Here is a 25,386-nt window from a genome sequence, read left to right as displayed (position 1 = left end):
GTGTGCAAGGTCCTGGGAAGGGACATTACTGGGCCAGCTGACCCAAGTTAACCAGAGGAATGTTCCACACCAAATGATGTCAGCTAAGTTATGAGTGCTAAAGAAAGGAGGAGCCATTTGTTATCTACAATGTTTGCCTTCCAGAGCAACCACTCCTCATGCTGAAGCCCTGCTTCCTGAGCAGTGGCTGAACATCTCTTGCTAACAGGAAATAATCCTATTGTTTTTTTCTCTTGGCTTGTGCACATGCAAACTTTTCAGTTTTGCTTCAGTAAACTGCCTTATCTCAACCTATGAGTCATTTTCCATCTTATTTTCTTTCCCCTGTCCAGAGCGGCTCAGTGGGCACCTGGTGTCCAGCCAAGGTCAACCCACCACACCAAGTTCACAAGCCAAATTGTGTTCACAGATCAGGAAAAGGTTCTTCACCCAGAGGGTGGTTAGGCACTGGAACAGGTTCCCCAGAGAGATGGTTACAGTACCAACCCTGACAGAGTTCAAGAAGTGTTTGGACAATGCTCTCAGGAACATGGTGTGATTCTGTCATTCTGTGATAGCAGAAGGAAGCTGTAATAGAAACAATAGTTTGCAGATGAATTCAGAACTACAGGAGAGGCAGAGCAGACTTTTCTTGGGAAAATTACTTTGATCTTTGCATTAAAGTATTTTGCATCTTTGGAAAATGTGGCAGTGCGGAATATTTGGAGTGCTGGTTTCTGAAAAGGCCTCAGCCTGTGCTGGTCAGAAGAGAATTTTTTAGTTTATGTTCCAAATAACCATGTAGCTCTTATGTTTTAATTGGTTTATACTCAGGCAAAACTTGCTTTGTGAATAAAACCAGTTGTGCCTGACCTACTCTTAACTTTTGCATTTACCTCTTTACCTGAGCTAACATGAGATGTTTGGACATAATACAGTTTATAAATATCTGCTCCCACCATTGCCTGAATGCATCCTTTTAGCTTGGGCTGGAGTTCTCTGTGATATTCAGGTCCCACTTGTACAGCTTGTAGCTTTTTCAGATCACTGGAGTCTCTCTCATATACACATCTCCTTCAGCTAGTTCCTTATCCTCTTCCTTTGTCCTGTGTGTCCTCTGGCCTTTCTCTGTCTGGCAGAAGCTTCTTTTCTCTCATTTTGTGTGTGTCTCAAAGCAATAAGCTCTGCTTCATGCAGGTCCACCGTTGCATAAGATGCAGAGGCAGCTTAGGGAATTTAGGTAGACTGAGTTCCTGGGTTCAAAAGTGTGAATCTTCTTGTCCTGTCTCATCTTTTTGTATGGGTCTCTCTGCTAACACCTGAGTTTTTAATGCAGTTTCACTGAAGACAGGAATATGTCCAGAATGGCTTCAGCCTTGGCAGTGTTGAGCAGTTTGGTGCCCATCTCCTGTACAAAATGGGAGATACATAAAATCCATGTGACTGAAGTGACTGCGGGGTTGTACCACACCTTCATGCATACACCTGCTGCTGTGGTCTCACAGGGGTTCCATTTGTCTTGGTTTATTTTCTTCTGACGTAGGAGGTAATGCTGCCATACACCCAGAAGCTCAACAATTTTCCAGATTTTCCAGTGTGGATGACTTAGTCCCACATGTCTTATCTTCAGGAGAGAAGTGAACCACCAAGCGCTCTCACCTCTGTGGCTGTGTTGCTTTGTAGCAGTGAAAGGGGAATTGATGTAACCCAAGGGAACTCCCAAAACAGCCCAAAGGCTGCTGCCATGAGGCAGTCCCTGCATGAAAGGCAGATTCCTGATGGGCTCTACCAGCAGGGTCATTTCAATGGCCAAGAGCTGCTCATGGTTGTCCCTTTCAAAGGTTGTCCCTTTGTGTTTAAAGCCTCCACCGCCCTGCTGCTTGGCACAAGGAGTGTGAAGGGCAAGTCTCCTGGGCCTTTGAAATAGCATCTGCACTGAACCATGGGCAGGACTAATGCCTATTTTAAGATCTGTTTTTATTTTAAGCTTTTAATTGGGTATTTTTGACACAATGAATGTGTATTGTTTACAGGACTGATAAGAGAAAATTGAGTCTCTCACCTTTTGCACATGAGCATGATTCATCTTCGAAATTGTGTCCAAAAAAAGGACACTGCATTAGGGTAATGCATGTCTCCACTCTTTAAAGGCTGAACTTCTACAAGAGATTAATTTTAATCTTAGAAGAAACTTTTCCAGTACTGAAACTGTAATGAAGGATTTGGACCAGATCCAGAAAAGAAGGAGGCCTCTACCAGTTAAGTGCTACAGTGCTTACCTTTTAGGGTTCATGATCCAGGCAACTTGGTACAAACCACAGAGTAATGTATCTCCAGTTCCTCTTGAATGCCTTGCAAAAGACAGGAGACATGAGGAGATACGTGCTTAACACTCTACCTACGCAAAATGTTCCCAAGGTTCCACATCTCGCTGTGGAAACTCTCTTTGCTCTAAAGAGAAGTGGATGAGAGGACCGTAATGTGCAACACAGAACAATTTCTCTGTAGGAGGTTGAAACCAGAAAAGATGACATTACTTTCCCTCTAGTTCAGCACTACGTTTATGAAGAAACCAATTTTTCATCCATTTTATCAGATACTGCCATCAAATTTCCATGTAATGTCCTCATCCTTTGCCAACTTCTTTGCAGGGACTTTGTTATACTAAGAATCACCCTGAATTCAGATAATTCAGATCCAATTTAATGAGCAAAGGCAATTCTGTGCAAGACAATGAGGGAACTCTCTTGGTGGGTACAATCTGTGCTCACAGGGCAGAGGATCATAGCTGGAACCTACTTCCTCTATTTTTTTTTTGCAAACTTTTTCCTTTATGCAGTTTTATACAGGTCTCAATCAATACAGAATTTATTCTGCCAAAACCAGTATGAAATGTATATTTCTTAAAATTTAATAGAAACTGCAGTTGCATTGGGACTGTAAAGAGAGGTCAGGGAGAAAATGAAAGGGTGAAAAAGAGGACATAGCAGCAAATGGAAAATGTAGGGGAAAAAATAAGGGGAACTGAGTAAATTGAAGAAGGACTTTGCAAAGGCAAAGGAACAAAGTCAATTTTGTGGGCACACTTAAGTTCCACATCACTGAATTATGATGGGACTTAGATGAAACTTCCCTCTTGATTTCCATCTCGCTTAGTGCCCATAATGAAATGGTATTGAGGCTTCGGGGGCACAATTTGGGCCTTGCAGGGAGTTTCTGGCTGTTTCCTGTAGACACTTCATCAGCCGTAACATTACTGCCAGAAAACAGCCTGGGCTGCTTTCCCAGAAAAAATATGAAAACCTTGTATCTTTGTGGGTGACTTTTCTGTGTAGGCAGAGCATCCTGAGAGCTGAAGCAAAAATTTAGGGACATGAAGTTTTTTATCTTTGACACCTATGGCACCACACTACAGCAGTAGTTATGCCACTGGCTGGGCTGTACCCCACTGCACAAACCTGTTGGGTAACGCAACTGGGAGCTTGTCACCACAAGCCCCGGCGTGCCCTCGGGCAGAGGGGACGCAGCGTTGGCCTCCACAGCGTCCTCTCTGGACGGCTCAGTGGAATCACCGTGGGATGGGTGCGTGCGCTGGCTCCTCCTCCGGGGAAACACGTCGGGCAGCCGATGATCAGGCTGGCATTTGCCCGGAGGCAAAGAAGGCGGGAGGGGCTTCTGGTGTGAGTTCCAACAGGCTTATTTGCAGGAAGGACCAGGGACCAGCAAAAGCACTGAGGAGACGCGGGCTAGCCCCCTTTATGGGGGGGTGGAGTAAGGCAGGGAAAGGGAAAACAACCAATGGGGTACAAGCAGAGGGGAGATACAATTTTTCAGAACAAATTGGGAAAACAAGGAGGCAGGAGTCATAACAGGGAACCAATTAATAACTAAAAAAGGGAGAACTTTCTGGAACAGGGGGAGGTAATTTAGGATTGGGAGCCACCCAGGGGGAGGTAACCTAGACCTCAGTGATCTCTTCTGGTGACTGATATTTGATGGTTTCAGTCCGAGAGCAGGCTGAGCCACCCCAACAGTTGGGCACTTCCTACTGTAGGGAGGCAAGAACTTGAGGTTTAACACTAGAGGCAAGAGCTGAGTTATCAGGAAGCCCAGAGGAAAAAAAACCCAAGCAAGTTGGTGCTTCTGAAATAGGGACGGTATTTATGTTGAAGTGTGTGGTTGGTGTCAGGGGCTAGGTGAAGGAAGCCTGTGCCTTACAATTACTCTTGAATCTTGTTTCTTAAGGTTCGTTTGGTATTTCCGCAATATGAGAAATCCTTTTGAATCTCTGTGTATGTGTTTGCTGCAGGAGTGTGACAAAAAGACGCTGAAATTGGCAGCCCAGCAGGGTCAGAAATGTTCCAGGGCAAATCTAACACTTCAACAACCCAACTGCAATAAATTGATTTGTGCAGGGTGAAAATGGAAGGAAAGCATTGTCCTTTTCAAGGCTTTTGGTAGAGTTTTTTCCCATCTCTTCACTTATTCCTGTGACTTACATTCATAGGTTAAGATATTTTCCCTTCCCAGAACCCTGTTATTCACTTTTCCTTGGGTTTCATTTCACTCTACACTTTATTTTTCTAACTGTGATCAGACTTTACCTCTGACCATAGACTTCAATATCGAAGTGTTTTTCCAAGAATACAGCACTTTTCAGGTCTGCTCCAAGGCTCACGTTATGTTCACCTTTCTGATAACATCCAGCTTACTAACTGCTACTGTATTAGTACAGAAAAAAGACTGGTACATTCTGAGAAATAAAAAATGAAGTTTGTCTGTCTACAAAAAAAATTAGTAATACAAATATGGCCAACTGATAAATTCTGCACTAACCAAAAGTAGACTTGAAAGCATACATAATTTCTCTTTAATTCAAATGGATATGGGATACTTCATGAGATTTTAGCTCCCAGTTGACTGTAGAAGTTAAAAGATCAGTTGCATAACTTCAGAGATTTATTTAAGCCCAAAGGATGACAAGTATATTACAGCATTTTAAATCACAAGAGAAGCTCTAGGCTGGCCTGGGACTCCTAAGTGCTCAGACAGAAATTAAAGCTGTAAAGTGAAGCATCAAAATCCTTCTGTACTCTCCAGAGGTCTGCTTTGCTCTGACGTCCAGTCCAGGCAGGAGGGGTCCCAGCAGTGGGAGAGGCAAAGAGAGTCCCATGAACCTGATTCAACAACAGCATCTGTCCCTTTGTACCTAGCAAGGTAATAGCAAGGGTGAACATTCTTCTTGCTGTTCTGTCACCTGGAGCTTTTGAAAGGTGGTTTTAAGGCTTCTGAACTGTCTGCAGAGAATTAATCATGCTGTGCTTCTGGGGAGGGCAAAAGTCAGCAACAGGGAAATTTATACTCAATGTGGGTTTACCCACAGCCTGTAGAGATATCAGCTCTGTGACATAACAGAAAAGTTGCTCCCAGTGATTGGTAATTTCTGCCCTGGTAAAACACTGTGTTTCTGACACACCTTGTTGTTTTTTCTTGGCTTTTCCATTGTTCGGAGGAGCCCTAATCACACAGCAGGACTGGGTACTGCACAAACATCGGTCATAAAGGCAGCCAGGTATAATACAAGACAAGGCAGTGGGTGACTGTATTCAGAGGAGTACAAAAAGCAGTGAGATAATATAGTTTAACAACTGCCTTATTGCTGTCAAGTTGGATTTTTCAAGACACCCCCATAAAAGGAAAATTTTGCCTTGTCTGGCTTGGATGATGTAGTTATAGTTCTGGCTTGAACAGGATGTAACTGTCTAAATCACCTGCTCCCTGTAATCCATGGAGTTAAATGGACCAAAGAATAATAATTGGTTCTCTCGGGCCAGTGTCTGAGCTGCTCAGGACATGTCTTAGCCAGGGCAAGTCCAGAGCCATTTTCAGCATGGCTTCTCTTGCAGTGAAAAGTGTTTTTCCTATGTTGTTTCCTGTAACTGAGCTGCTGAGGGTCCCCTACAAGTGAATGAGACATCTGTACCAGTAGTCCTGTGGTATGTGAGATGGGATTGCTGCAGGAGCAGTTCCTCATCAAGGCCAGCTATGCTGTTCATCTGCATGCACAACTAACCAGCCTCAGTGAATGGCTCTCTCACAGAAAATTGCTGAATATCCAGGCTGTTTTCTGTGGTTTCCAACTCCAATTAGTTCTTGTGAGGCTGTGATATTATTTTTCTTCTGCTCTGTAGCATTTCACTCTGGCATCTCAGGTGTGAAAATACAAACATAAGAAATGCCATCCTAGGCATGTCACCCCATGCTCTGAACTCTGTGGTGGCAAAACGGCTTGGAGAGAGCACATGAACCTGGCCACTTTCTCCTGCCACTGCCTTAAGCTTCTCCAGCTTCCCTTCCTATTCCCCTTCCCATGTGTTAACGATCCTGCCTAATCCCTTTGACAACCTGCTGGTTCTGCCTGCTCCCACCACATCCTCTGCCCAAAGAGGGATTGGTCTGACCTCCCAGTGCCTGTACTGAATATTTTCCCCTGCTGCAGTTGGCTTTGGCAAACAACAGCTCTGCTTTCCCCTTCTCCACTGCCATCCCACGGCTGCGCCACCAGCACAGGCACAAGAACATATCCCAGCAACTTCCATCTTTTCCTCCCTTGGGCCTTGTCCTGATCTTCACCAGCACCAAGCACCTTTTTGTAGCTGTCTTAATGGCAGCTGAGAATGCCCTTTGTGGGAGACCTCCAAGGACTTCTCAGATTTGCCCCATTTTCAGAAGATGTGGTAAGTTTCTTTAGTTGATGTTGTGCCTAAAGGTCTAAGATATCTGAAACGGCAGCCTATGTCAGTCTATTTTTACAAAAAATTGATCCTGCAACAAGGAGATTCAGTGGCAACCTCCACTGACTAGACATGTGTTGGTAGTCTTAGAGTGCAAAACCCAGCTATTTCCCCATTAATTGATCTTCAAAATGGGCACATGTAAAATTCTGCTTCTTTTGCAACACCACAAATATAAAAAAATTGCATGACTTTTAATGCAAGCTGCTCATGTTCCATATCTGATCCAAGGTAACCATTTGATCTTTAGCTTTGTCAAACTTGCCAGACAAGAAAACATTTGTGAGCAATCTGAAATAATTTGTGGAGCAAATTGCACAGCTCACCTGTGCAAGGTTTCCAGCAAAAATGAAGGGAGATAAATCCTATAAATTAATCAAGAAGCCCTTTTAAATTATTAAAATATTCTGTGCTTTCAATTAGCTTTTTTAAAAAATTATTTAAAAGCTGAAGAACATTTAAATAACGAATGCATTTAAATTAAGGCAAAATTTTTCTATTTATGCATTCATTTACAAGCTCCCTGATATTGAAGCTTACAATAGTTTCTAGGTTCTTGAATGGCTTTTCAGTGCTATAAATATTTTATTGTGTTAGTAATAAATATTTGTTTATATACTGGGAACTCACCTGTGTATTTAAATGCTGTCGTAAAGATACAACTAATAAAAATGCGACTTTTGTGCTTTCCTCTATTGTCAGGAGACTCAGCAAGCTGTTGTGCTTTTTATAGTGCTGAATACTGATTTCCATCCTGGCAAAGACTTTGTTAAGGAAAATAAGTTTGGTGTCAATGCATTGAAAAAGCTGGAAAAATGCTGACAAAGTGAAATGCATTTATGTTTGAAAAGCTACATATTTTTAGATAATGCCGTTATTATCTGAGGCCCAAAGATTTGGAATCAGGGAACTTTGCTATCCTGCTTCTAGGTATGAAAAGATAACAGTTACTAAATTTAGCCATTGGATTATGAAATATCAACTTTTAATGACAACAGAAGATGGTAAGATCCAGAGTAAAACAAAGGGAGTCCTTTTTTAAGTTTCTAGGGGGGAAAATTATTGTTCTCAAATAAGAAAATGCCCTATTATGTGAAGCATTCAAAGCAACAAAACTATGAAGAGATGGATGTGACAGGGTGTGACACTCACATGTCTACCGTCATACATGTTCTCCATCATCTTCACTCCCTTTTTTTCTACTAGTTGGGTTATGTTTAGAACAAACTTTCTTCATTTTGTCTTCTTCATTTTCCCTGTATTTTTGCCAGTTTGTTTGTGTATCTAATGTTCAGAAAAGGCAGCTTAAGCTTAACAGCATTCTTTACTATAGTATAGATTAAGAGCTTTTAATGGTTGTTGGAGCACTTTGTGGAGCCCATCAAAATCTGCCTTTGTAGTTAAGATGAAAATCTTACATGCATTCAAGTGAAACGGAGGGAATCGGCCATCCCAGCAGAGGTAAGTGGAGCCACTTATGTTTTACTTTAAATGATGTCTAAGTACAGGCAACCCTTAATGCACCCAAATCCTTACCTGAGGGAATTTGCAGCATGTATTTCCACAGGGTTTGTGCATGAGTTTGGTCAGGGATAAAAGTATTTTGGGGTCTAGTCAGTCCCAGCGACACCCTTGATAAGGTCTCTCTTACAAAGGTGACTTGGAGCTCTTGTTTCTGAATGCCTAGTGCTGGAGGTATTTATATTCATACCTTACTTTCACAGGTTCTAGTAGTGAAGTGCAACAAATATCTGCTTGCTTCCTACAGCACAAGAGCTTTAAAAACCAACAGGATGAAAAATAGATCTCAACAAACAGCATATTCTGAGTATTTCAGTTATTTGTAAACAATCTCTCAAATTTTAAAGTGTTGGTCATGGATGAAGATGTTTTGCTAATTAATGACCTGTGCTTGTTTTGCAGCACAGTGCAGCTGCTGCATAAATGCTTCGTTACCAACATTTTGCTCATTTTCCTGCTTCTGGCTCTCTCAGCAGTTACATGCATCTGCCTTGTATCCAAACCAGCTTAAAAACTCTTACTTTAGATGAGATTGCATCCACTTTTAAGGGAGATTAGGGACACTATTGTGCCTCAGGAACATGGCTTATTTTCCTCACCCATCTGGACACAAATTTTTGAAAGGGATTTCTGGTGTCATTTTTGCCTCCCTTCCATATATGCTAGACTGGATTTTGGTGTTGTCTGCAAGGTACACACATGTATGTATCACAAAATGCATCAAAAAATGTTATGGTTTATGTGATACTACTGTTTTCCAGTCCATCATCTACATATATTCAACAAATAATATTAAAATTGGGTCTCACTCATTTATCTTCCATTACAAAAAGCCATCTGTTGTGAATTCCATATTTAAATGTTTTAAAGTTGAATTGTGTGGTAACATTGGTAACACACATGACTCACAGTATAGCATTAAAAAATAATAATGATGCTCAAAGAGGTTTTAAGGGAAGGATTCATTGCTGATGTGGGGCTGTGGAGAGAATTATAAACTGCCTTTTCTAACCCATGCTGTGACCAGGGGAAACTGGCCCATGGTTAATTTATGTGGTGTGTGTTGAGGTAGCCCAGGCTAAAGCTACCTCAGGGCTTTAGAAATGCAGGAAGTAATAGCAGGTCAGTTGAAAAGTGTCTGTTCTGATTCACTGGAAAGGAAGGAGATAGAGAGGAGAATGTAAGAATGGGGGCATATTCTGTGAGAGGGGGTCAGCCACAGGGTGGGTTCTCTGGTGTCACCGTGGGTCCACCAGCCCTGTGACAGCAGGACAGCTGTGGCATTTTATGCAGTTGACCCTTCTCCTCTGACTTCTCCTGTCTCGCTCCAGCCCACTCGTAATACAGACCCTTATGAAATGTGTATTGGAAGCAACATTCTGCTGTTTCATTTTGATCTTCTTATATTTTCTTTCCCTCTGTGTTCAAGGGAAGTCTTTGTTGCAGTGTAATTTGACTGCCATGGCAGCTGGAGCTTGGAAAAAAGAAGTACGTATGTGTTTGTGCAGTTGAATTGTAAAAAAAATGAGACTGGCAGGCATTGGAAATAAGTTTCCACTCGTGAAGATATTTATTGATATATCAGATCTTACAAATATCATCCAGAGTTTTTCAGGAAAAAAGAGCATTAAGAGCATAATATTTTTGTATTAGTTGTATATCCTGTAAGCATGCTACATAGCTCTCACAGTGCCTACTTTTAAAAAAATCAGAAATTGCAAACAACATTGAAGTTTAATTAAGATAATGATGTTCTAATTGTGCAAATTTGGCATAGATATTTTTGTCTGTAAAGGTCTGATATGTTCCTATTTCCAAGACCTGATTGATACAGAAAAATGTTACAGAATAATAGAAATGCAGGCCTGGGAAAGACTTAGGTCCATTTTACTGCACTGACACAGAAAATTAATGACCTAAACCATATTAATTAAAAATGCATTTTATCAAACAAAGCAGAATTATTTTTCCAAAAATTTGTCTCTGAAGTTTTTTTGTACTTTATTAATTCATCATTTAAACTGGTCCAGTTAGGAAGTAGAAATAATACCATGTATCTTAGCCAGTGAGGTGCACACCATAAGTAAAATTATGCATTTTGATGCTTTGCTTTATGACAACTGGTGTGTCTCTACATTCAAGTGGATATTGAGCACAGTTTGAAGCAGGCAGACTGTCTTTTGGAATAGGGCAGTACAAATACATGGTGCCTTCTACTGAGGTGAGAACAAAGCCAGGCTGACTGGTGAGAAATCCTGGCTTTTTGTAGGTCAGTTTCCCTCATTGATCTAATGATAGGATTATCATTAGCAGATGTTTAATTGGCTTGTAGAGATAGCAACAAGAGTAGTTAGAACACCCACAGAGGGTAACAAAGGGTGGAGTTGAAACTCTGCCTGTGGGCAGCTGGGGAGTGCATGAAAAGCTTGGAATCTTGTTGAACTTGGACCATCAAAGTTTAGAGTGTGGGTCCCATTTGCTGGAGAGGGACCTTCACATTGCAGACTGTAGCAGGTTTGGTTTGTAACCGGGCAGAAACACCAATTTAGTGTAGTGGTTTGGTCCAAAATACTCATTACTGTTTACCTTCTGTGAGATAAGAATTAGGAGAAACGCAAAGCAGGCACCAACCTTGAAAGAATATAAAGAAATTTATTAACAGACCTAAAAGGAGGGGAAAAAAAATCATACCACACCTTCAGAACACTTCTCCTCCCCCCACCTTTCTCCCTTCTCCCAGTGACAATGTAAAATGACAACCCTTGAGATGTTCAGTCTGTTTACCATTTCCATAATAACCTTGTTCAGTCCATTTAGGAAGAGGAGTCTCTCTTGCCCATGATATGAAAACATTATCACGAGACAGCTGCCCGGGTTGGTTCTCTGCTCGCATTATGTGGGAGTCCCTTCCCACGACTTGCAGCTTTTCCCACAACTGCTTTTGAGGGTCCACTCTAGAAGGTTTTTGGGGTACAGTTTTAAGGTTGAGCCTTTCAGAAACAAAAGTTCTCTTCACCCATCTCTGGGAGCATTTCATCTCTAAGAACAGAAGCCTTTCTCCTTCCCTTGGAGCCAAGGGTCTTCCTCATCTTCATCTTTAGGACTATCTCTGGGAGCATCTCTAGGAACAGAGGTCTTCCCCTTTCCATGTGGAGTAAGAGTCCTCATCACTTCCGTCTCTCCCTGTTCAAACTTCTCATTAAATTACAGCTGCTTCAGCATCTGCCTATCTCAGCGCAGGTGCTTTTGCTCACAAGTACACGTTGAACACTCCACCCCCCATGCCTTCATGAAATTACAACAGGTACTCTGATACATCATAGCTTTACAGCAGAATTTCAGCTTTAAGCATCTCCTCTTTCTCCTCCCTCAGGTTTTCAGCTCTTCACAGCACTAAAAGGGTTGATCTCACCCAGGCCTTGCAGCTGGAATGAAGCGTATCGCTGTCGGTCCCATGATCTCTGCCGGACAGCAGTGCAGCTTCAGCTGAATCTTGGCCACACTGGTGGGGGGTGGGAGCTGAGCCTCTCCGGCTGCCCGCAGCAGGGCTGTGGGGGGGTTCCGCGGGTGGAACAGGTCCATCGGCTCCAGGATGGCCATGGCCCGGCCCGGCCTGGCCCAAGCAGGGCCTGGGCTGGGCCCGCTGTCCCCCACACGGGGCCCGCAGCCACCTGTCCCAGCACTGGAAACGAGAGAGAACTTGGGGGGGGAGTTTGTCTACTCTTAAGTGTGGATCACAGAGGCAGTCACAATTTTAAGTGGCTCAAAGAATTGTCCATATTCAAACTGGCCAGCTGATAGGTTCTGTCAGGTCAGGTCACAGCGGAAGCTGTAAGCACCCCTTTGCAAGAACATCACTTCCGGGACTATGCTTGCTAAACCATGACACAGACGCACAGGTCAAGCATCCCAGCATTTATCCAGCCCTGTTACCTTGTGCTCCTCCAGATGATGGGCACTCTACCCATTGTCTGAGGCAAACCACAGTGCATATGCAAACGTGTGAGTTTTGGAGGAAGAAATGCTTATTATCTCAAGAAGCTAATGTGGTAAGTTGTGTCCATGAATCCCTGTTACCACTGAAAAGTTGTTCAACATAAATATGACAACCAGATTTTGGCCTGACTTAGCGGTCTCACCCCAGTTCCACAGCAAAAGAAAAAAAGTTGAGTAGAATAGAATAGAATAGTGCAGTTGCAAGGTACCTACAGTGATCATCTAGTCAATTGCCTGGAATACGGGTATGAATTTATCCTCTGTAAATTGATCTGTCTGGTCTATTTTCTAATCTGTATATTTTTTTTTTACAGCATTCTGCAGTGTTGCATTGACAGTTCAATTACTCATTCTGTAGGGAGGAAAAGAATCTTTCCCTTTATGTGCTATAAACATCCTGCTTGATGATTTCCCAGTATTTCGCTTCACAGTTGTATTACTAGAAAAAGAAAAAATATCATTCCCTATGCACCTTTTTCATGCCCTTCTGGATAACATCGTCATCAGTCTCAGCAGCACGGGAACATTCCCAGTGTTGCACCCAGCCTAGCTGTGAGATGAGGTACACGCTCTCCTGTAGCACAGTTCAGACAGAGATCAAGTGTGGGATCCTCTGCTTAAATGCAGCTCCTCAGCAGAGTAGAGGGACCTGTGCTAAGGCTTCCCACATCTTTCTTTGAAGCTGGACACCTGCAGCCTTTCTAACCTTGCCTGACCCGAGCAACTACTGCTTTCTGAAAAGTCAATGTCTTGTGAGTATCACAGTGTTTGATAATGTCATGATACTTTTCTGCTACTTGTGCCATGAAGGACACAAATTTGTACTTATTACTAGACGTCAAACAAACCACTCAACTCATCCTTTCTCTGGCAGCTCTGCCTCGCTGGGCTAGCAGTTTGTCTTTGGAGCTGATGTGCTGTGGCACAGGTCAGAAGGACGGTTTCTATGGGTGCTGCCTCTCCATCAACTCATTTTCCTTGGGAGACTTCTATTTTCATTGCCCTTCAATATATGCCACACAAGGAATCATGTAGCCCTAATTCACTACTCTAATCTGTAATTTGAGCCTTTACTAACGTTTATGAAATTTTAATGAATACTGCTTTCTGCTACCCTTGAAGTAGTAGACACAGAAAAGAGCTGTTGCCAGTACAGGCGTCGGACATGCCTGAGGAGAATGGGGAAATCTCTGCTGAAGAATTGCCATCTGCAGCTGTTTACACTGGGTCATTAATGCAATACATTGCTGCTCAGCAATGCTATAACCATATTTTACACTATTACCATCCTTACCATCCTTCAGTACTTTTATTTAAACACAGCAGCATCAGCTGTATGTGACACCAGCCACTGATGCTGCATTAGCATGCACCTTTGCTCTCCACAAAGTTTTGAACAGGTGAAGTCTTTACATGTTGACTATTTTGGCAGGCTATATTGTTCTACAATTTATCAGTTGACAACTTTTGCTGCCTCACAGACATTGTGTTTTCCCAAGTGAAGAACCTTTGGCTGAGCTCTGGAAATATATGCGTTTCATAGAAATGAAAAGTTATTAAATCAGTACTGTGGGGGAATGCGGAGGAATGATCTGTTTGTAATTCTGGGAAAAACAATTTAGAGCACTGTTTTTAAGCTTAACAAAATTACTTAAAATCTTTCACAAAAACAACCAACCTTTTTCATCTGGTCTCCAAGGATTTTGTTTATCTTTCAGATCTGTTTGCTGCAAAATACTGATAATGCAGAAATTCCATGAGGCGTTAAATCTCCATCTACCAGTGGCTTGCAGAATTAATCAAATTACCTTTTAAAGTTAATGCAGTCGGTGAGAAGAGTTTAATGATATTCAAAACCTTCATGGTAATAATTACAGATGAAGAGGGTCAGTCAGTTGAGAATTAATGCAAAAAGTGCACAGAATGATAATCTGAATTAATGTATCAGACCGTGCAGAAGGCATTGGGAGAGTGAGCCATGAAAATAAAATTCATTTGCTTCCATTCAGAAGAGTGAAATAAACTTGCAGGTGTGAGAATTTGAAGTAAATGATGAATTTGAAGTTTAAGCTATGCTAGAGAAGAGGTGGCAGGCTGAGAGAGGTGAAGGAAGGGAAGAAATGGAGAAGAGAGAATGAATGGGAGTTAATCTGGATTATCTCACAAAATTTAAAGCTGTCAGTCTTTCTATCGGAACTCAAAGACAGAAGCTTTTCCACAAATTTCCCTTACCCTGAGGCTCTTCATCTTTTTGATTTTCTGTATTCTACATGCATGGTTTATCCATCTTTTTAGAAATGATCAAATATTCTTTGAGGGCAGGGTTTTAGCTGTCCTTTCCCATGCAGTTCTTATTTCTTTTGATAACAAAAAAATGGAGCAATCCTGAAAGAACATTCTTAAAACTTAATTCAATGTATCCCCACTTAAATTGAGTCTGGGTAAGCTCAGGCTGCACTCAGGTCACACAGAAATGGCAGAGGAGCAGTCTGTGTCCCAGCAAACGTGGAGCTGAGCACTCATGGAACCCGAGACAATTGCCTCTGAGCACCTTGTCCTTCTGGTGGCTGTCATCAAAAAGCACTGTCACTGAGGATGTCACAGTTCCCGCGTACGTGGTTTGAGATGCCACACAGTGATGTTGCTGTCAGAGAAGGGTTACTCACCACATTCTGAAAACAGGCCTCTATTGCAACTTGACTACACCAAATATCCTTAAAATTATAGTCAGCTTCTGAAAATCTTGAGCATCTTGATCATTTATTTCCCACTTACAACTTTTGTCACATGTATGTGACTTGAATATACCTGTTTATCCTGTTCCTCTGAGAGATATTGTCAGTTGCTGTCTTTTCCATACTATTAAATCAGTTCAAACATCATATTATAAATGCTTCTAAAAACTGAGGAAGTGTTGCTTTTATGGTTAATTGCATATTGAACTTTTGGTGTGCTGTTTTCACATTTCAAGCTTCACTGCATGTCACCGTTCAGATCCTTATTTTGCATGTAAGAAGGGACTGTTGAGTGTGCCTGCTGGGTCCCCTGTGGAGAAGCTCTTTATATAGCACTACGATTATGCAATTGGGCTGTAAGGGTGTAAACGATGTTTCTGCATAACTACATACTGCACTCTTCAGATCAGCAGTGCTCTAGTTACAACACCCATAAAGTTGCACTGAAAGTGGGTATTTTCAGAGGTCCAAGCTGATCATGCATATTTTCTTCATTGCAATCATAGAATCTTTAGGTTTGAGAAGACCTTTAAGATCATTGAGTTCAACTGTTAACCCAGCACTGCCAAGTCCACCCCTAAACCATGTCCCCAAGCCCCACATCTAGCTGTCCTTTAAATACCTCAAGGGATGGTGACTCCACCACTTCCATGGACAGCCTCTTCCAATACTTGACAGTCCTTTAGGCAAAGAAATTTTTTTCTAATATCCAATCTAAACCTCCCCTGTGCAAGTTAAGATCATTTCATCTGGTCCTGCCGCTTGTTACCTGAGAAAAGAAACTGACCCCCACCTGGCCACAGCCTCCTTTCAGGCAGTTGTAGAGACCAATAAGGTCTCCCCTGAGCCTCCTTTTCTCCAGGCTGAACATCCTTGGCTCTCCCAGCTTCTCCTCATCATACTTGTGCTCCAGACCCTTCACCAGCTCTGTTGGCCCTTCTCTGGACACACCGAAGCATGAGAATGTCTGTCTTGTAGTGAGAGGCCCAAAACTAAACACAGGATTAAAGGTGTAGCCTCATCAGTGCCAAGTATATAAGTATCTAAAGGGAGGGTGCCCAAGAAGATGGAGCCAGGCTCTTTTTGGTGGTGCCAACCAATAGGACAAGAATCACAGGACAGGAAGTGATGCACAGGAATATGAAGAAGAATTTCTTTACTGTGCAGGGGACCAAGCACTAGAACAGGCTGCCCAGAGAGGGTGTGGAGTCTCCCTCACTGGAGATACTTAATAACCTGGATGCAATCCTGTGCTCTGGGACATTCCTGCTTGATCCCACTTGGTCCCTTTCAGCCTGACTGATTCGCTGATTCCGAGTAGGACAATCAGTGCCCTGATCCTGCTGGCCACACTATTCCTGATACAAGCCAGGATGCTATTGGCCTTCTTGGACCCCTGGGCACACGCTGGCTCATGTTTAGCCACTGTTGACCAGCACCCACAGGTCCTTTGCTACCAGGCAGCTTTGCAGCCACTCTGCCCCCAGGCTGTAGGGAATCCTGAAGAAATGTCAAGTGTGACAATGTGCCATCAGTGTGACTCTGGTTCATCTCTGGAGGCTGCTTTATTATCCATGTGCTTCTGTAGGGGACCACTCTTTTCCTGTTGATGCTTTTGTCCTCCAAGAGTACTCCCAAGAGAAAGCTCAGTAGTTTCTTCCAAGTCTTCTACAAATCTCACGGTGCAGCTGTGCCTTACCTGGTGCTGGTTTTGCTGCTTTATGAAGCAACTGAAGGACAAACTGAGCACACCACACTCTGGCTTTGTGCTTCAGTAGTCCCAAGTAGTGACATAAGGATATACATAACTGCAAAACCAGAGACTGAATATGGTTCGGCTTCATTCAGCAGAGCTGACCTTGCAATAACACCTGATGTATTGTCCCACTGAGAGTTTTAATCAAAGCACTTAAAAATGCTGCAACCCTTGTTTTTCTGTTGCATTACAAAGAAATTCGGCACTTTCTTTGCTTTGCTGCAAACATTTTTGTTTGCGTGTCCGTCATTTGAGAGTTGCAGATAATTGGTGTGGCTCTGTTTGATCTCACAATCTGGCAAATAAAATTTAAAAAGTGAAATTCCCGTGGTGTAAGCATTTTCTTATGAACTGCTGAGAAGCAAAAATTATTATAAAATGTTACAGTTAATCCCTTAGTGATCTTGACATTTGCAAAAGGACCAAGTGCACGAATACTCCTTAAAGTCCTATGATTAGGGAGCGTATTCAGCATAAGCAGAGAGTTGTTTTAAAAATAAATGTTGGTGCTTTGTGTGACACATAGTTATATGGACACAGGTTAACTCCCTCTTCTGTACTGATTTCTTCTGAAAGATCCAATAAGAGTTTCCAAATAAAAATTTGTTATTAGCACTATGAAGTCTAAAGCCCTGCTTTGAAGGACTTCCTGTAAGACACATCAAGATTTTCCTTCAAACCATTTTCCAGTTGCCTTTTACCTAGGCTGAGACTCCTGTGAAAACTGGACAGACAACATAGAATTTTCTTTAAAAAAACTGAGCATGAAAATAGTTTTAGCCAAAATTGAAAATTAAATCCGTATTTGTGATGCCTAATCCCTATATATGCTTCAAACCAGTTAGAAATACCTCCTTCCCTGTTCCCCGCTCTCATCACCTCCTTCCCTGCAAGGTTTTGCAGCAGGTAAGCCATGGAGGAAACTGTGCTGCAGTGTAGTGCAGGTTGGTTTGGTGTTCTGGTCCACATGTTATCACAGGGTGTGAGGTGACCAAATATAACCATCTCCTTCTGTGTCATTAGCAACAAAGAATTGATCTATGAGAAATTAGGTCTTGGTTATTTGCTGCTGCCGAGATGGTGTTTTTCCCAGGGCAAAGCACTTTGGTGATGGTGGGGGCATAACTTGGGCAGAAAAACCACAGCAGCTGCCATGCAGCCAATTGGCTTCATGTATTTTATAACCATGTTGAAGAACCAAAGATCAGATTTAACAGCTTCAAGGGAGGTTTTGGAGTACAGTGCTCTTTAATAAACCTCCTCACTGCTTGTGACAGGAATACATTAAAGTCAGCCTTACACTTTTGTTGAGGAGGTTCACCAGCTGCCCTACAAATTCTCTTCAACCGCCCTTTGTTCTGAGCATGGGGAAGAAGAAAACTTTCAGCAATTTGCCTCTGCTTTAGAAAAAAAGGTCCTGCCTTCTGCGATTGCTTTATGGATTTAACTGCTGACATTGCATGAGTTTTTTAGAAAATGCAAAGGTGATGCTTTTGGCCATGTGTTTCTCACTCATGCCCTTTCTATCTCTCCTTGGGAGTTTCTGTACATCCCAGGCATGTTACAGGGTTGGAGTCCTGGCACTCCAGGCAGGTCTGGGCAGGCAGTACACCCCAGGGCTCACAAATCCCACCCAGTACTTGGCTGATTCCCCCCCTTCAACTGCAACTGGAAAAGGACAGTTAACATCTGTCCTGAGAACATCCATCCAACTCCAGCCCTAACAGAATTTAATGGTTAGCTAGGAGTTTTGTAGTTTGGTAGAAAGTCACTGCCACAGCTGGAAGCCTGTGCTCGGCAGAACATCACAGGGTTATCAAAGTTCAGGTGTGCTGGTAGGGCCCTGGAGGGGATTTTGTCTGTTCAGACACAGGGCAGGTACATTCAGATTTGTTCATTTCTCAGTTTCATTTCTGACTTGTGCATGGCCATGACAGCATGTACACTTTGTGTAACACCATGCAAGTTCTTTTAACACTGAAACACTTTAACACTTTAACAGTATATGTCAATCTTGCCTGGGGCTGGACCCGTAATGAAAGCAAAACCCGTAAGCTTTCTACCTTCCCATTTCTCATTTTCAGCAGGTGTTTGATCCAAGCACCGCCTTTCCCCAGTGCCATCTGCAGTCCCTGAGCAGCTGCTTCTGCTGCCTTTCATTTGCTGAACCCAGAAAGTCCATTTTCTTAGTATATGATACATATGCCTTTTGGCATGAGTCAGAATCATAGATTCATAGAATAGTTTGGATTGGAAGAGACCTTTAAAGGCCATCTAGTCCAATGCCTCTGCAATAAGCAGGGACATCTTCAGCTAGACCAGGTTGCTCAGAGACCCATTCAACCTGACCTTGAGTGTATCCTGGAAGGGGGCATCTCCACCTCTCTGGGTAACCTGTTCCAGTGTTTTACCACTGGTAAAACTAATTTTTTACTATTTTTTAATAGTAAAAAAATTCTTCCTCATGTCATGTGTGAATCTACTGTCTTTTAGTTTAAAACCATTACCATTTGTCCTATAGCAAAAGTCCTTATTGAAAAGTCTGTCCCCATCTTTTATATAAGCCTCCTTCAAGGAGAGGTCTTTTCCAGCCTAAGTAATTCTGTGATTCTATGTCTAGCCTTGGTATTTTAGACTTAAGCTTCAAGAAATTATAAACAAAATAGTTGATCTATGCAAAAGAATACAGAAAACACTCATACACAATATTAACGGAAAAATAGCTTTGAAGGGAAAAACTAGGTGATTTTTAACTGGTAGCTAATGAACAAATTGTCCAAGCCTGCTGAAGAAATGATCTGTGGGTAGGAGGGATAATTAATTTATATGGATTCAAAAATTCCTCCTGAGATGTCAGCTGGTATGCTGCAATACAGCATGAAATATTCAAACTGTACAGTTTCAAGAACAATCCTAGAAAGTCACAAAGAGTCCGAAGGATGAGGTAGGTGCTCACTGGGTAGTGCTGTATTTCACTTCATGTCCAGTTTCTGCACTGGGAAGATCATGCTTCTGTGGCGAAGGTGTGGCTGGACTGCCCCAGCTACAGAACCTGCCAGGCCAGGCTTGGAGACCTGAGCATAGGCATGCTTGATGGTGGCCAAGGGCATGAAGTATTCTGAATTGGTCCACACTCTGGTGATGTGCTGGATCTTCCATTGCTGCTGTTATGCCAACTGAGACGTCTTCGGGGCAGTGTGTAGTGGGGGGCTTTCAAGTCCTCTGGCAGTTGCCCAAAGGTTTTTCAATTTCTATGGAGCCAGCAGAGCTGCAGGCAGGTTTTTTGGGAGGCAGGTTGGACAGCCTATAGTGAAACATGATACAGGGTTGATAGTCTGCATACCTTGGGTTCCTTGGCTGTGAAAGGAGGAGAGTATTTCCATCACACAGTTTAAAAACAATAAAGTTGTAACTTACTACAGAAATTTCTAGAATAGAAATTAATATGGAATTGTGCAAAGTACAGCTTTCCATGTCTTATTGTCCTTGAATTGTGCCTTTCTTGACCTTACTGCAGGGAGAGTTTGTGGTAGGGAATTCTCTGTGTTGCATGTCTGTGTCCCAGCTAGCACCTGCTCAGCCAGCAGCTCAGGTTTCAGGCCTTGAAAAATAGCTCAGGTTTTGTTTTCATTCCTATTCAAAATAATTGTCACCTTTGTCATCCTCCATGCAGATCCAGTACTTACTCTTAGGACAATTACAGCAGCTCTGCTTGGGACATCCCAACCTTAGCTACACAGGCTGATGCCACTCCACTTCAGCACTGGTTTGCCTGGGCTGTAGAGGTGAAACTAAAACAATCATGTGCTTTGTCTCTAAGATGAGGCAATATTACCACATGCTTCAACATGTGCATTCCTGAATCTCTAGATGTCCATACAAAAATAACAGTATTATTGGGGGTTTTTTAAAGCAGTAGGCTTGCCTATATTAGGCTAAAAAACCAGAGTTGCTCTTTGCAATGTTGCAGCAAATGGACTGCAAATCCCAAGAGAAGCCTTGGTTTTACAGGGAATGATGCTCCAAAGCTCCTTTCAGGCTTGAGTCCATCCCTAGAGGGGCAGGTCGTGGCATTCCAGTGTGCTTGTGCAAGCGGATCATGAGGATTCACATCACTGCATGTTGGACACGTGGCTGCAATGAGGGAGCTCTCTGAACCACGGCCCTGTCTGAAACCAGGGCACATGTACTCTGGTCATGATTGTTATGAGCTAATCACTTGTTAAGAAAAGACAACTTAGATATTGGAACTTTTCCAAGGGCCCCAGAGACTTGGTGTTGTCCTTATAACTAGTGAGCCTGTTACATGTTTGGGCTATTGCATTTCCTAGGAGTCCAGGATAGGGTTTAATTAGTTTGCTGTACCATATACTGAGAATGTGCAATACTCTGGACATGGTGCCTGGTATTGATAGTTATAGAAAACAGTTATATTTATAGTAAAACTTCAAAATCAAGTCAAGAGTGTGAACTTAAATTTATATTTTTTTTTTTTTGCTTAAACCAAGAATAAATTAACTCCTTGTTGGGTATGCTACAAAAATAAGCAGAATAAAAATGTATGCTTGCATAACACTGAGCTTTCATCCTCATCTCTGCATATTGAAATTATGATTCATTAATTCTCCATTGTCTGTTTTTCATTTATTTTTGTGAACCATTTATTGCTCTGGAAACAAACACCTCTTTTAAAACAGAGAACTGGCAAGGATTACCAGTGACTCTGTGGATTTCCCCAGAATACACTGCCAGTCAATTTTAGCTGCAGTATTTTTGATTAACAGGGTATTTAGCATTCCTGCTTTTTTGATCTTTGACTCTTCACTGAGATTGTCAACAAAGCTTCAGGAAAAGATCACTTACAGCCATGTTGTCAGGGGACCATGGTATTGGTAGTAAGTGATATATTAAATAAAACCCACCTGGTAAAATTGCTAAAACAAGGAATAGACTATTTAACAGAATAAAGAAAAAGCATTAATTCCAGTTCCTGAAAAGAAACAACTGGAATTTAACTTTGTTCAGGAGAGGAACCCTGTGTTCAGGAGAGATGTACACAGAAAAAAGGAATGTGGTGGAAAATTCTTCAGTCCCTCCCTCAACCCCTTGTTACTGACTGGGAGCCCAAGTGCTGCCATCCTGGCAACTTAAATACCAGTAGCTACACGATGGCAAGGTTAAGTGGTGCGGACAAAGATGAAATAATGAATTTAATCAAGGCTGTCACTGTTCCCTTCCAGGGATGAGCATGCAGTATTGTTGAGGTGCTCATTTTTCATGTCCCTCAGTGTTACACTTTCACATGTGCACCCTGCACCTTGGGTAACAGGCATGCCTTTGAAGGATTTCTGTTACAGTGGGGAAACTGCAACACGCGTATCAGTCAACGAGGCCCGTGGAAAGAATATATATATCGACCGATTCTTGATAGATGTTTCAGAGATGTTTATTTCTCCAGCCGCATGGCCGGGGCTCTGCCGAGGAACTGAGGCAATCACGGGACCCGAGGGTCCTTGCCCGCGCAGGGAACACAAAACAACCCATGGGGAACGAGGCTGACCAGGGGCAGGGAAACCCCGTGCCTCCCCCCCAGGGCCCCTCTCCCAGGGCTCCATGGCAGGGGGAGGAGACCCCAACATTCTTCTTCCTTCAGGATTACAAGAAGGAGCAAGGTGTGGGGGAGAAGAAAAATGGGTGGGGAGATACTGGATGGAAAGTGTGCTCGTGCTAAACCTTCTTGTAGTGGTTTGGTTCAAAATATCCATTACTTACTTATTTTCCAGTGAGCAGAAGCAGCTGAGTTCTTATCCAAGCCGCACCGTGGCCGACCCACCCCGAGCAGGGCCCGGCCCAGCCTCACTGGGCCGCACTGCGGGCCCCCAGTTACCTGTCCAAAAGCCAGAAGCAAGAGAGCTTTCCTGGGCTTTGTTTGTTCTTAGATGTGGATCACAGAGGCGTGTCGAGCTTCTTAAGTGGCTTTAAAAAGTTGCCAATGTTCAAACTAGCCGGTTGATTGGTTCTAGAGGAAGCTGTAAGCACCTCTTTGCAAAAGAATCACTTCTGTGGCTGATGGAGCCCTCTTTAACTAAAAACCCAAACTATGCTAAACCATGATGCTTCTCTTGTGAAACTACATGTATAATACCTTTTTTTCTGTGAAACTGTAGAGAATCAGTTTTCTGTGCAGATCACTTGTGGTTTGTATGCATGAAAATGCAGTATTTCTGGTGCAGTGAAGAGCTTTCCTGTGTAGTTTTACAAATTGCTTTGTTGTATTCATGTCTTTTTTGTTGCTTTATTCTCTGGTTAGGAAGAGAAATAAGGCAAGTATGACTCCTTATAATCTGCCCACAAATCACAACCTGCAAACCATAGAATTATCTCCTTTTGAGTCCATCGTGAATCTCAGTAACTTTGGGCTCATGAAGCAGCAGATCTTTTGTACACAACTCAGTTATAAAAATGTCATGTGATGTCTACTCCATCCACAGATCCTGTATTCCTGAGCTGTCTTGCTTTCGCCATTAAAAATGCATGAGTTATTTCTAGTTTTGTTTTCACCAGAGGTTCATTCATAGGAATTAAGACTAAAACCCTTAGAACTAAAATACTTGCCTCAAAAAAAAAAAACAAAAAAAACCCCCAAAAAAAACAGATAGGACAAAAATCTCCCAATTGTGCATATGTCTGGAAGCATGGGTTAGAAAACTCTTGTGACCCAGGAGCAATAGATGCACTCATGTGCTCCTCCCTGGAGGAATGTGCTCATATCCAGTGTGAAGAACATTCCTCCATCAGGGCCTCCTCATGGACATGTTTTTTGTGTCCCAGTGGCAGACAACCAATTTTTGGGGCAGAATCTGCATTTTGCAGCAAATATATAAATAATATGCACATCCTGAAAACATTACTTTTCCTGCCTTTGTTATATGTACATAATAATAATAATAATAATAAACCAGTGCAGTCATTGGTTTATCCAAAAATCCTGACATCCCAGAAACAAGCACTGAAATGCATGAACACTTCTGTTGTTTGGTTAGATTGACTAATTGCTCATAAGCTTCCTAACAACTCCCCCTCCCAACTGGATTCAAAGAAACTCATTCTTTAGTATAATTAAACCTTTCTTTTTCACAAAAGTAGATCAAATAAATTCATACTGTCTGCTCAAGCAGCCCTGTCTCTCTTTGGCCTGGAGGAGGCTGAGTCGTTCTTTGCTGTTAAATGAGGTATTGATTTCCTATTTCTGCTGGCTGACATCCTGTCATACGAAAGACTTTAATCAATAGATCATATGTCAGCTGTAGTTATTTCACATATTGGATTATTATTAACATCATCATCATTTTTATTAGTTTGCATTTCTGCCTGGAGTACTAGTGTGCCTTTCCTCTTGCTCCTTCCTCCACCTCCTTTCCAACACAAGAGACCTCTCAGCATAAACTGCCAGAGAATAAACTTGTGCTGCCTTATGCCAAAAACAGGTAGTAAAATGAGGGATTAAAGGGAAAACTTCCCTTCCTCAAAAACCTACTGCTGCAATACGCTTTCTGTATCATCCTGAGTGAGCTGTTCCACCTTTCCTTGCCTGGTTCTTGCTGTACCAGATAAAACATGAGCTTCTCTCCTTCACATTTGTGATTGCAGAACTTCACCTGGCAGGGTAAGAGCATCATCCCTCTCCTCTGTGGGAAGTGACTTGGGTTCCCTGCTCCTACCAGTGGCAGGTGCCCACTTTCCCTTTGCTCACCTTTGCTGCCCAAGGGGCAGCTGAAGTCCCAGATCTCGTCTCACCACAGCATTGTTGTACTGGAGCAGCCACACTAACATGAGTTGTCTGTATATCCTGCGAAGTGCAGTAATTAATCAAAGGACATTTTGCCCTTTATTCTGATCTCATTCATGCTAGTTTTTTACACAACTATTGGCCTCACTTGTCTGTTACACAAAAATGGTTGAGAGCTGGATCAAGTCTACATTTCAGGAGAGAGACATTCTGCTACCTGTATTGTCAATCCACACGCCTCATTTTTCACAGGATCTGCGGGGGCTCCAGGCTGCTCAGATTTAGCCTGTGTAATTTGTCATATCTCCTTTTCCCAGGCTTTTCTGTAGTGATGGATTTCTGTTGTGTCTAATGCTTTTCTGTCAGTTTTAAGGTCCTTTATTGGCAAAAGGCCCAACTGGAATCTCTAACAGAGGAATAGGACACAAAAAGTAATTTCTACAGTTGAATTCTTTTTCGCTACAGTGTTCCTTTGCACATCTAACACATAATTAATGGCAAGAAATTCTCTAAGAAAGAAGTTAATGGTTGGTTTGGGGCATTTTCAGAAGGTATGGATATTCAGTGAAAATTATGCACCTTGCTTATGAAATTTTTTTTCATGTAAAGCTTTAATTTGGTTAAGAAAACAGCAAAGGCTTTTGTTAGGGTATTTGTATACTCATATAATTAAGAATGTGTAATGAAATCTTGCATTGCTATTTTAAAAATTATTTGTAGCTTTCAATCAAAATAATTAGCTGCAAAAAGAATACATTTTAAGACACCCACTAATGAGTTTTATAAGCTTTTTTCTTATAGAATCATAGGCATTTC

The 25,386-nt window shown here is 42.3% G+C and overlaps 1 protein-coding gene across 3 annotated transcripts in view; it reads left to right on the top strand.

Moving 5' to 3' along the window:
* The window catches only part of LHFPL3 (LHFPL tetraspan subfamily member 3), a 244,267-nt gene that overhangs the window by 87,831 nt on the left and 131,050 nt on the right, over positions 1–25,386 (top strand). The gene's annotated exons all lie outside the window — the stretch shown is intronic.

The sequence above is a fragment of the Corvus hawaiiensis genome, chromosome 4 (assembly GCF_020740725.1).
Source record: "Corvus hawaiiensis isolate bCorHaw1 chromosome 4, bCorHaw1.pri.cur, whole genome shotgun sequence".
In the NCBI taxonomy this organism is placed as follows: Eukaryota; Metazoa; Chordata; class Aves; order Passeriformes; family Corvidae; genus Corvus; species Corvus hawaiiensis.
The sequence above is the reverse complement of the archived record's forward strand: the minus strand, read 5'-3'. Positions and strand labels throughout refer to the sequence as shown.